We start from the raw sequence: 12,875 nt of genomic DNA, 5'->3' as shown, positions 1-12,875 counted from the left end.
TAAATAAAAAAGTTATATGACTTAGCAACCCCAGAGATTTTAAGCAAATGGATACGATATTAATAAAGTTGCCCACACATTTCTATTGTGGAGACAGAAGATGTTGATTGTGGATATAACCACTTGAGATGTATAAGCAATTATACACTAAACCTTAGATTTCAGTCATTCTGGGAAAGGATATGATTATCCTGGCAGTTAGAACTATCTTCCATGTGTATCCTATACAATCTCAAATTCTATCATTGTTTATTAGTATCCCTGCTGTAGGTCATAAGATCTTTTCGTGTGAGAGTTCCCTCTCTATAATACTGTCCACGGTGCTGAGGATGTAACATTCAGGAGGAACAACAACAAAAATGAATACCTACGCAGATGCTTCTGTCAACATTAGAGTATTCCTGAAAATGTATGCCGACACGCGGGTTGAAAATAATTTGGCATTGATTCATGTGTGAATATCTTCCTATTCTTCTATTCTTCATTAAACAGGACTGTGTTAAAGTGTTCTGGCATGCTGAGAGGTAAAATACAAACATTCGCACAAATCCACAGCATGACCTATTCCAGAGATGAAATAAAGACTGATTTCCAAATCTACAAGTTTCTCGCCATCACTCCAACCCTATAGCCCTCAAACCTTTGGGTAAAAAAGGTGAAACCAAAATAAAGTCATTAGCTTTGGCAAATCAAAGGATCTCTGTTTATTTCTTGCAACCATCTTTTCTTTCAGGACCTGGAAAACAGATCACCAAAGGAAAATGCGGCAGTAGGTGCATACTTTTTTAAATGAAAGAAATTGCTCCCCAGAACTTTTCAATAAGAGAAAGCATGTGACCTCCTTTCTGGGAGACCCCAGTACAGTAAACAATTGAATCCATATTCAGCCAGATGCTTCCAGCGTGTAAATTACTCCCAGGGTAAATGTTAGGCACTTCTGGAGCCGCGTTAACTCTTTCAGGCTTCGAGTATGCAATTTACTAAATTACTGCTGCCTGTACTTAATGGGGCTCTGGGGACTGAAAAAGATTAATGCAGTTCTAGAAGTGCCAAAGTTCCTCTTGGGGAGAGCATCTGACTGAAGGGAAGGGCTTGCGTCTCATCCTTCTTTGTAAAAGGAGTTATTCTTTGAATTTCTTTAAAGTTACCTGCCTTTTCAATATTGCACATTCCGTCCCCAAAATGTACAGTATATGCTAAGAACCTGGGATTCTTTTTTCTTCTCTATTGGAGAAAAGGTTTATTTTTGGAAAAGTTTTCACTGACCCTTTTCTCTGGGCGGGAAAAAAAAAATCACAGTAGCTATTAGTTCTTGTTTAACGTGGTCTTTTGTTTTGTTGGAGCAATGGACTTCATTCTGCTTAATCGCTTCTCTGAAGTCATCCCTTATGCTTTTCCTATTACTTCTCTGATAGCTGCCTTCTTTCATTCCTATTGTTTTCCCGTCTGCTCCCATTGATGTGACATCTACATGACCACAGGGCTTGATCGATCTCTCCCAGTTCATGGTCTCCTGTGGGTATGACCTCCAGACAGCCGGCCACCTCCCTCTTTATATCACCTCAAATTCAATCCAAGTCTATAGGTTAGCTGAAGTGGGGTGTCTCACCACCAGTTTGGGACATAATGAAAACATATGATGCCCATCTCCTGGATCAATTCATGACATCTTTTCTTCTCCAGCCACGGCATCAGTCAGCAGCCTGGAGTAGCTACCACTCTGATGATAATATGAAAACTTTCCATTCCTCATAAAGCCAGCGGGTTTATGATGCATTCCTTTTTCCCCTTTTTTTCTTCACCTATCTTTGTGATAGTCTCTTGTGAATGCTCCTGCTCCTTTTTATTCTGTGTCACTATGGACTGTTTTTATTAACTCTCCTTTTATGCCTGATGATAAATTCTTATTTTGCTTGCCCATTTTTCCAAAAACCTACCAAAGCCCAACTTCCACCTGACTACATGAAAGTCATTTAGTACTTCTTCTTTTCTTTTTAGATGAAAAATTTGTTTCTCTACACATCTACTCAGAACACACACACAGACACAGACATATACATATATTTAATATTTTCTTATTTATTTGGCTGCCTTGAGTCTTAATTGTGGCATGAAGGATCTTTCTTTGGGGCATGGGCTCAGTACTTACAGAGAGCAGGCTTAGTTGCTCTGAGGTGTGTGGGGTCCTAGTTCCCTGTCAAGGGACTGAACCCATGGCCCCAGTACTGGAAGACATATTCTTAACCACTGGACCATCGGGGAAGTCCCCAGAAATATATTTTTAAAAAATCAAATATAATATTCATATAGTCTACCTATGGCCTTTTGTTTTTAGTACTTGTATGTTTTGGTATTGATATATTTGAATAGTCATGTTGACCAGTATTATACAAATTTTTAAGGTACAGAGATGGTATCTGCTGCTATTGTATAATCGCTAAATAACTCTTTGGTGACCCCATGGAATATGTAGCCTGCCAGGCTCCTCTGTCCATGGAATTTCCCTGGCAAAAATACTGGAGTGGGTTGCCATTTTCCTTCTCCAGGAGACCTTCCTGACCAAGGACTGAACCTATGTCTCCTGCGTTGTAGGAAGATTCTTTACCTCTGAGCAACTGGAGAAGTCCATTAGGGGCAGTAGAAAGCCTAAAGCAGTTAGCTTACCTAGGGAGAAGCTGGTGCTAAACTGTATACAGAGCCTGTGAGGAAGACAGCACAGTGTACCAGCTCTAATAATAAAAGAACACTTCAGGAAGAGATTTGGGACTTCTGAGTGAGATTTGGATGGGCAGCAGAGATCATTAAAGGAGACAAGAGCAGTCTGAGGAGGAAAGGAATGGAGTGAAATTAGTCTTGTACACCCCAGAGCACTGGGGCTATGGGCTTCCTCTATACAATGATGGGACATGCTCAGCATCTGTCAATTCTTGTCTTGTTTCTCCATGTTTCTTGAAATAACCATTTAATGCTTAGTTCAGTAGATTTCTCTTGAGTATATATAATTCCTTAGAAGAGAAATAATTTTGAAAGAAAAAAGATAAGGGTAAGTTCCAGGATTTTTTGAAGAAGAGAGCCCAAATCCAATGTTGCCTTATATCACAGTAAAGGAATTTCCCTACTTAATTCAATGTCAACATGTTCATTTGTTAATTCAATGTCAACATGTTCGTTTGTGTTCTAGTTATTGTTAAATGGCTAGTGGGTATTTTGGGTTTAAAAATTAGAAACTTGATATCTAGACAAAGAGCTGTGATTTTTAAGATTACAAGACAATGTAAATAAGGTGATTTGGCCCAACTTTACCATTTATTAAACATCCTACATGAGATTATGGTGCATGGAGCTATTAGACTGAACATATGAAATTGCCACAATTCAACCATTTTTGATCTCCTCCAAACTGCAATTTCATATGGTTCAGCCTAGCCATTTCAAATAAACATGCTGGGTACTTATTTTATAGCTGCAGCTTTCTTCCAGCTTTGGCCTGGACTGCCCTTCCAGACCCCATTTCCCAGGTGACCTAGGGCCTTGGAGGAGGAAGTTTCCATGTGAGAGAGAGATGAGTTACCCAGGACACAACCACAGCTTTCGAGGAGGTATGCATGCCCCTGGAGAAAACCATCATCTATCTGAGAGAGAACCTGACCAACATACACAGATACCAAGTTATGCTGGAGATTAAAACACTGCCTTTTATGTTGGGAAACTGACACCCCCACATCCCCCATTGTTAAATGCAAGAGTTGGTTCTTAAAGCCAAAAAATTGGCAGTCTTTAGGGTGAAGCTAGTAAGTCAGACCTGGGACCTCCAGGAAAAATGCTTTCTAGCTTCTGTTTGTGGCCAAGCAACTTTCTTCAAGAAGAAGCTTTCAATCTACCCGACTTTCTTGGTAACTAGTGGACTGGCTATCCCCACAGCAGCTTTCCAGGTGGCTCGGTGGTAAAGAATTTGCCTGAGATACAGATCAGGCAGGACATGCAAGAGATGAGAGTTTGGTCCCTGGGTTGAGAAGATCCCCTGGAGTAGGAAATGGCAACCCATTACAGTATTTTTACCTGGGAAATTCCATGGACAGAGGAGCCTGGCTGGCTACAGTCCATGGTGTCACAAAGAGTTGCGCGCTATGGAGCGTGCCCACACACACACACACACACATATTCCCAGAGAACCTCAAGCTTACCTATCAGTAAACTCATCATGTGGGCTGTGCCCAAAATGGAAAAAGAAGAGAAAAAGGAGACATTGACCCTTTCAGCTTGAATTCTGCATCAGTCACGTTCAGCCGCGTGGTATAGAACAAGTCAGGGTTTCCCTGGTGGCTCAGATGGTAAAGAATCTGCCTGCAATGCAGGAGACCCGGGTTTAATCCCTGGGTCAGGAAGATTCCCCTGGAGAAGGAAATAGCAACCCACTCCAGTATTCTTGCCTGGTGACTTCCACAGACAGAGGAGCCTGGCTACTACAGTCCATGGGGTCGCAAAGGGTAGGATAAGACTGAGTGACTAAACAGATGTATATGCACATAAGACAAGTCAGCTGACATCACTGAGCCTGCTTTCTTAGAAGGTACCATCCATCATGTCTGGCTCGCAGGTTGCAGGGCTGACAGCAGAGGTGTGAGAGCTCTGTGTATACTGTACATCGTTCGGGGGCTGTGCCAATGCTGACCATCATCACATGGCCCAGAGCCTGAGAAACAACCCGGGCCCCACACAAGCATCTCTAGTCCGTCCAAACCTCTCTGGACTCTGGACTCTGAGAGAGCTACCTGGCTAGGATAAAGCTTTTACCACCCTGCTCGGATTTCCACTCTCTATATACTTGACTTTTTCCTTTCTATAAAGGGTTTTACTTCAGCCATAATTTTTTTCTACTTTAGAAAGCCAATAAGAATTAATCAATCAATAATTGCATTGATGGGGAAAAAACTAATAAAAGTAGAACCATAACAGGACTTGAACTTAATAACTTTGAAATATAAAGGTGAGGCTTTATCCATGGGAATTTACAGATATTATTTGGTCACCAGATGGCTTTCATATTTCTTCATTACTGCAATACAAACATAAGAAATACGGAGGAAAAAACTCTATATAAGTGCTATAAATTTCATGCTCAATTCCCTAGTCCCTACCATGGTAGACATCCAAGGAATGTTTTTTATAAAATCAGGCTTAATTTAGTGTATATTTTGCTTCTTCAACAAAAAATGTGGGATAGTTAAGTTTAAGAAAATATTTGCACTATTTCTCTTTTAGCAAATAAGATAACTATCATGTCTTTTTTTTTTTTTTTAACTTGCTGAAGTAATCTACAGTTTTCAAAGTCTCCCCACTGCCAAATAATAAATTTTGTAACCCTTCACTCATGGTATTCTTCTCATAGGTCTTAGGTCCTTTTACACAGAAAGAGGGAACACGATTCATGCTTCCCTCTGCTATTTCTGGTCCTTTATTTCCTACTTTCCTATGTTCAGATAGGAGGTGTCCTTTTGCTTTTTAATTCCCACTGGACCCCTCCATATAGGCTTTCCATTCTTTCTTCTCTTTTAAAAAGACAAAGTGGTCAGTAAATTTCCTTTACCTCTTTAAAAACACCTGTCAAAATTGATCCTTCATTTCTGATCTAGCTCTTTCAAACCCTGGTTCTGCCAATAACTCATTGCGAGAACTTGGGCATATCATTGGCCTTCTCTAGCCTGGGTTTCCTTCTTGTATTGAAACAATTCAAGGAGATAATGCCACAGGGCCCTTCCAGTCCCAAACGTTTATGAGTTTGTTTTCATTGGTTTCATTTTCGTTTTCAGCTGCTCTAAAAAGACTCACGCCCTCCACTCTGCCGGATTACTCCTCCAGTCTACACTGCTGTCATCTGTGCTCACAGATCTTGGCAAAGTGATGTCTTTCCTTTTTAATGTTGTTTAGGTCTGTCATAGCTTTCCTTCCAAGGAGCAAGTGTCTTTTTAATTTCATGGCTACAGTCTTATGAACATCATACTGTCCTAATTCTGATTACTTATTTCAGTGTGAACTTTAAACGGATATCCCTGGGCATCCTACCCTTGATGGTAAGAGTCCAGAAGGAAAGGATCAGGCCTAGGAGAGACAGGAGAGAAAGAAAATCCTTTTTCTTCTTAGTTGCCCTGGAACATTTATATCAAGTACTCTCTTTTCTGAGAAATAGACCCTAATAAAGCCAGCCTGTCCCACCCTAGACTCAGGTGCCTTGGGCCCTCTGAGGATTCTCTTGTACTTTTTTTTTCACAGTTAAATGATACTTTATCCTCTCAAAACTTCATTTTCTATTTAGTAAAACATATTTAATGCAGCCTTTCAAAACCGTCTCTCCATTTTTTCCAAATGATCAATTCCTCTAATTGATTTAATTAATCTGTGCTAATGATCAGGAAAGAGTCACATTCACTGTGATCTGATAGAAACAGGATGGGCTTTGAATGCAGAACATCTTAGGTTCAAATCCTCTCTCTGCTGGAGAAGTGTAACTTGTAGCCAGTTTACTGAATTAACAGGTAAGGTTAGAGTGTTTGTTATCTACCAGGGTTTTCACAGAACCTGAAAAATAATTCATTAACTTTTTTTAAGAGTCTTAATTTATCTAATCCTTATAATCATCCTAGGGACAGATACTTCTGCCATTTAACAGCTGAGGAATCTGAGGAACAGAGAAGCAGAATACCTGTAGGAGACTGCAGAGCTATTTAAGAAGCAGAATGGGAATTCAAAGCCAGACCATGCAGTTCATGCCCTAAAGCAAGGGTCCCCAATCTCTGGGGTCTAATGCCTGATGAACTGAGGCAGAGTTGATAATAATAGAAATAAAGTGCACAATAAATGTGCTTGAATTATCCTGAAACCATCCCCTGACTCTGTCTGTGGAAAAATTGTCTTCCACGAAATAGGTCCCTGATGCCAAAACGGTTGGGGAGCGCTGTCCTAAAGCACAATCCCATTCTGCCTCTAAGTAATTCTCTCTGAGCTTGAGCTGGATAATCGGCACAAGTGAGGATGATATTTTCTTTGTAGTGTTGTTGTAGGAATTAGAGATAATTTGTCTACAACATGGAACACAGTGTCTGTTCCCTAATCAGCTTCCAATCCGTGGCAAATGATAGCTCCCTTGTTCACTCTATTTTGGCTCAACCCATCTCAGTCATCTTTGCTAATTCTCTTCTCTCCTCTTCAGACTTTGAAGCGCCAGAAGACTTGGTGCCTGGCCCAGCCTTCGTCTCACCCAGGATCACGACTTTCAATCCTATCCATCTGTATAGGGACGACTCCAAAATTTGTCTTTAGCCCAGCCTCGCCTCCTGAGCTTTGCTTCATATTGATATAATTGCCTCCTTGACATTACCACTCGATTTCTAATAAACATCTCCAACTGACTCTATCCAAATCTGTTCGGCCCACAGCCTCCCCCTTCTCAATCAATAGTAATTCCAGCTTTTCAGTTATTTAGTGTAAACCTCTTGAATTTATCCTCTGTTAAGTAGAGGTGTGTCTCCTGTCCAACCCTCTCTGATATTGAAGCCCTAATTCCTAGTACCTATCCGTGTGACCTTCCTTGGATGTAAGCTCTCTGCAGATGATCAAGTTAAAACGAGGCCACTGGAGTGAGTTCTAGTCCAGTACGCCCAGCATCCTCATGAAAATGGAAATTTGGACACAGAGTGACATGAGCAGAGGGAAGACAATGTGAAGACACGGTGCACAGGTAGGGTGCTATCTACAAGCCCAGGAAACCCCGAGGCCCCCAGAAGCTAGGAGGGTGATGTGGAGCAGATTCTCCGGCACAGCCAGCAGAAGGGACCAATGCTGACAACACCTTGATCTCAGGCTTTCAGCCTTCAAATCTCTAAAGTACCCAGTTGGCTGCACTTTGTGATGGCAGCCCTAGGGAAGGAGCATAGCCTCTGTCTTCCCTCTGTCTTAATTCCGTAGACAATCTTACAGCATATCTCCTTGGTTCTACCTTCCCCACACATCCACAGCTGGACCTCTCACCGCCTCCTTTGCTACCACACTGCCTGGCCTCTCTCACCTTTCCCAGAGTGATGCTCTCAAAATAGAAGTGAGCTCGTGCTACCTGTTGTTCAGTCTTGAAACCTTTTCTGACTCTTTGCAACTCCATGGACTGCAGCACACCAGGCTTTCCTATCCTTCACCCTCTCCCAAACTTTGTTCAAACTAGTCTGTGATGCTATCTAACCATCTCATTCTCTGTCACCCCCTTTTCCTTTTGCCTTCAACCTTTCCTAGCATCAGTGTCTTTTCCAGTGAGTCAGCTCTTTGCATCAGGAGGCCAAAGTATTGGAGCTTCAGCATCAGTACTTCCAATGAATATTCAGGGTTGATTTCCTTTAGGATTGACTGCTTTGATCTCCTTGCTGCCCAAGGGTGTCTCAAGAGTCTTCTCCAGGACCACAGTTCAAAAGCATCAATTATTTGGTGCTCAGTCTCCTTTATGGTCCAACTCTCCATGTCACTTACTTCTGCTCAAAACCACTCAGTATTTTCCACTCATTAATTTATTCCACTCAGATTAAAATACTGAAGCCCTTACAATAACTCAGGAGACCCTAGATGGTATGACTCTGTCATGTATCTGATCGCCCCTCTTACTCACTTTGCTGTAGTCCCAGCAACTCCTGTTCATCATGTGCACACACCACATATGCCTTTCGCCCTTCAAAAGAACCTGTCTCCCAGCTCCCAGCTGTGTCTTACACTCCCACCCAGTCAAGGACTGTGCAAGGCAGGTGTGTTCAAGCCAGGCATCTATTTTCTGCATCTTTCTTTTTATTTTTTTAGGCTGTGCTGCATGGCACACAGGATCTTAGTTCCCCAAACAGGGATGGAGCTGAGCTCCTTGCAGTAGAAGTTCAGTGTCTTAACCTCTGGACTGCCAGGGAAGTGCCTCCTTCTGCGTCTCAACTCCTCCCCTGAGAGGTTTTGCTCACGGGCTTCCCATGAGTCTGTCTGAAACTTGCTCAGATGTGCAGGACAGTGTGCGGCTCTTGTGAACCCATCCTTCCCTCTCTCCTTTCACAGGAGTCGGGTCAGCACTGTGATTTGGGGTCTTCCCTCTTCCTCCTGCCTGTGTGTCAGGCACTCGGTGGTGTCCGGCTCTTTGCGACCTCATAAACTGCAGCCCACCAGGCTCCTCTGTCCATGGGATTTTCCAGGCAAGAATACCACAGTGGGTTGCCATTTCCTTCTCTGAGGGATCTTCCTGACCCAGGGATCGAACCCACATCTCTTGTGTCTCCTGCATTGGTAGGCGGGTTCTTTACCACTGCACCACCTGGCTTCACTTCTATTCCCCATAGGCATTTCCCCATTTGTTCTTGCTCTTTCCTCCTCCCAGAATGCTTGTCCTCCAGGCACCCACTAGGCTGACTCCATCCTCATCTTCACATCTTTGTTTACACATTACTTTCTTGGTGAAGCTCCCGATCTCCATTGAAACAGTATTCTGCCTCTATCATACTTGTTCTGATTCTGTAATTCCATTCTGCTTGTAATTGTTTCCCACTTTTTTCTTTCTAACTTGTTATGATTTACTTATTTCCTATGTTTATGGTTTGTTTTCTCTACCTTCCAGAATCATGTGGAAAATTTCTTCTTCTTTTTTTTTTTGTTGCTGACATGTCCCAGTACCTAGACCCATGTTGGCAAGTTAACAACATTTTTAAATTGGTATATTCCAGTGATTTGCACATATGTTTAGAACACTACTGCATATGCTGTTGGAGGAGGGATCTAAAAATAAATTGCTATTTTATCAGTTATGTCAGGCTCTTAATTTTGATGTTGCACCATTACTGTTGATATTGCAACACACAACAGCCTAGACTGCCTTTCTTATAGCCCATTTATAGCTTTTGATTATAGTTTGGTCCATAAAAATGTTATTCCACTTGGGTCACTAATGGGCTGGATTTGTACCTTACGGTCTACTTAACACATTCCCATCCAGTCAGAGAAGCTTTTTGGCAGAACCAACTTCTCTTTTTTTTGTAAAGAGCAGGTGAATCAGTCAATGTGTATGATCATGTGTAATGAATATAAATCAATCCACAGACTCCACTGAGCATAGGAAACTGCATTTCCTTGTTTTCTGCATATCAGCCTAATTCTGAATTCAAAATATGCTATCCTTGTGGTCAGGGGATTCTATCTCAGCCAAGATTGTGTTGAAGCCTGAGCTTAAAGTATTGCAAGAAGGTTCTGGGGAGGTCCCTACCACCACTGGACACATGTCTATGATATAACCCCAGGCCACACGGTCTTAGGTTTCAGGTCTCTGTGACATGGAGTTTGAGAATTTTTAGGGAGACAAGTTCATGGTTCGAAGATCTTCCTGACCCAGGCATTGAACTCGGGTTTCCTGCATTGTAGGCAGATTCTTTACCCTCTGAACCACCAGGGAAGACCACAACGTAATATTTCAATGTTGACATTTCAATAATTGATTCTCCTTCTAATGATGGAGTAATGGGTTTCTTTATTACAGAAAGGAGGTATGATGCTGTTTTCTTTCTCTGCTATGTCCCTAGGAAGTACTTCCCATACCTTTTATCTCCATTTCCTCTGTAGCATGAAGAGAAAAAAGAATGATGCCAGTTTGCTAAGTGATCTTTCTGAATGGAACCATAAGTCATTTACCCATATGGTAGCAGAGAAGTTGCTGCTATGGCCATGATCAAACTACTCCAATCAGATCCGACTTACGTGCTTCTCAGCAGCTAGGTCAACTCCTCGGACCTGCGCGCTCTTCAGAGGGCAGGTCCTTTTTCCTGTGAGCTGCTCATTTTAAGTTAGCAAGTACCAGCTCTCTCGTTGAACATTACCAGCCTTGTTTTCACCTAGCTTCTTGTTAAAAGGACTGTGCTAAAGGGAGACACAAGGTTTGTTTTAATAAAAGGATATGGCTAAAACTTAGGAAACCAAGCTTAGTTTAGAAACCAGTATAATGCAGTTTCTCTACAGCAGGTACAGGGGGAGAACTTGGGAGGCATCCCGGACCTGGTTGGGGAAGCAGAGATGGAGAAACGACTCTGAGTGAGGCATGGTGAGGGGTCTCTCCGTGGTTCCTGGCTCACAGGAGATGGCCTGAAGACGAAGAGGTGATAGAGGGCAACTGGTAGGGGCTGGGGGACCTTGAATGCCAGCCAGAGATGCTCGTGCTGATTCATAGGCCACAAGAAAGCCCTGTACATGCTGGGAGAGGAAAAGGGTACGTGATTGTCCTTGAGCTTTCAGAAGGCTGCACTGAGGCGGGCTGTGCTCGGGGTTGGTGTAAGCCTGATGACCAATGGGTAGGTAACTACAATCAATCCAGGTGAAAGTGAGCACCGCCTGAAGATAAAGGGCGGATCGGAGAGCCACGAGCAGAGTAAAACAGGAAATAAAAGAAAAGAGATGAGCATAAGCAGCAAGGAGGGCCAGGCAGGAGAAAGGAGGGTGCCCAGACATAGGCGTGAAGAGCAGCATGTGGCGATCACCCCATCAGAGAAGCGGCCCCTACAGATGTGCACATGGGACTTGTTGTTATTAATGTTGTTCTGCGACCAAAGGTTTTCTGATTTAAGCTGAGGAAATTATGCACCAAGTGCAGGTGTAAAAAGTGGAAAAACGACACTGCTGGAAGCACCAGTGGGGCCTCTGCTCTGCCCACACGCTCCTGGGCATTCACTGTTTTCCATAGTTTCTCACCTCACCTGCCCCTTCCCGTTTGCCTGAGGTGGGCGCCTGGCTGGAGAGGTGAGGCAGGAAAAACGGCAGGACAGGCCCCAAAACACCAGGAAGCTGAGGCACCCAGGGAACCCTGAACCAGTGACAGAGGGGAGGTGGGGGACGAGCACTCCAGCTTCCTTGCCCCTTGGGTGAGAAGGACTCTGGACTGTTCCATGCAGTCTCTCAGAGACGGGATTCCATGGAAGCCTTTACTGAACTTTCTGCTTCCTTCTTCCCTTCTGCTTCACTTTTTCCACTTCTCTCCAAGGTCTTTCTGGCAGCCCTTTCCAATTAAACCCTTTAAAGCTTGCCTCAGGGACTATTTCTAGGGAAACCCAAACCAAAAGATGCCAGATTTCAAACATCACACACAGTACTTGTAACAAGCAGATTCCACTAGCCCACAGTCTGCCTTGCTGCACCTCTCCCAGCCATGCCACACACCTTCTGCCTTCCAAGATATTAGCCCCAGAAGATCTTAAACCAATGTTCCCTAAACCATCTTATGTTTACATCTGAGATGCCACTTATCCTAGTAATGATTGCTTTTGGTTTTGGTTGTAGGATCAATCAGTTAGTTCAGTTCAGTGCAGTCACTCAGTCGTGTCCAACTCTTTGCGACCCCATGAACCGCAGTACGCCAGGTCTCCCTGTCCATCACCAACTCCCGGAGTCCACCCAAGCCCATGTCCATCGAGTCGGTGATGCCATCCAGACATCTCATCCTCTGTCATCCCCTTCTCCTCCTGCCTTCAATCTTTCCGAGCATCAGGGTCTTTTCAAATGAGTCAGCTCTTCACATCAGGTGGCCAAAGTATTGGAGTTTCAGCTCCAACATCAGTCCTTCCAACGAACATTCAGGACTGATCTTCTTTAGGATGGACTGGTTGGATCTCCCTGCAGTCCAAGGGACTGCAGGTCAATAGCAGGACATAATCTCCTAAAATGTTTATCTCCAGTTTTAAAATTAAGGAAGCCACAGCAATCAGAGCAGAAAAAGACGTAAAAGGAATCCAGATAGGAAAAGAAGAAGTGAAACTCTCACTGTTTGCAGATGACATGATCCTCTACATAGAAAACCCTAAAGACTCTTTCAGAAAATTACTAGAGCTAAT

This window comes from Muntiacus reevesi, chromosome 10, assembly GCF_963930625.1.
Source record: "Muntiacus reevesi chromosome 10, mMunRee1.1, whole genome shotgun sequence".
In the NCBI taxonomy this organism is placed as follows: Eukaryota; Metazoa; Chordata; class Mammalia; order Artiodactyla; family Cervidae; genus Muntiacus; species Muntiacus reevesi.
Note: the sequence above shows the minus strand (reverse complement) of the source record.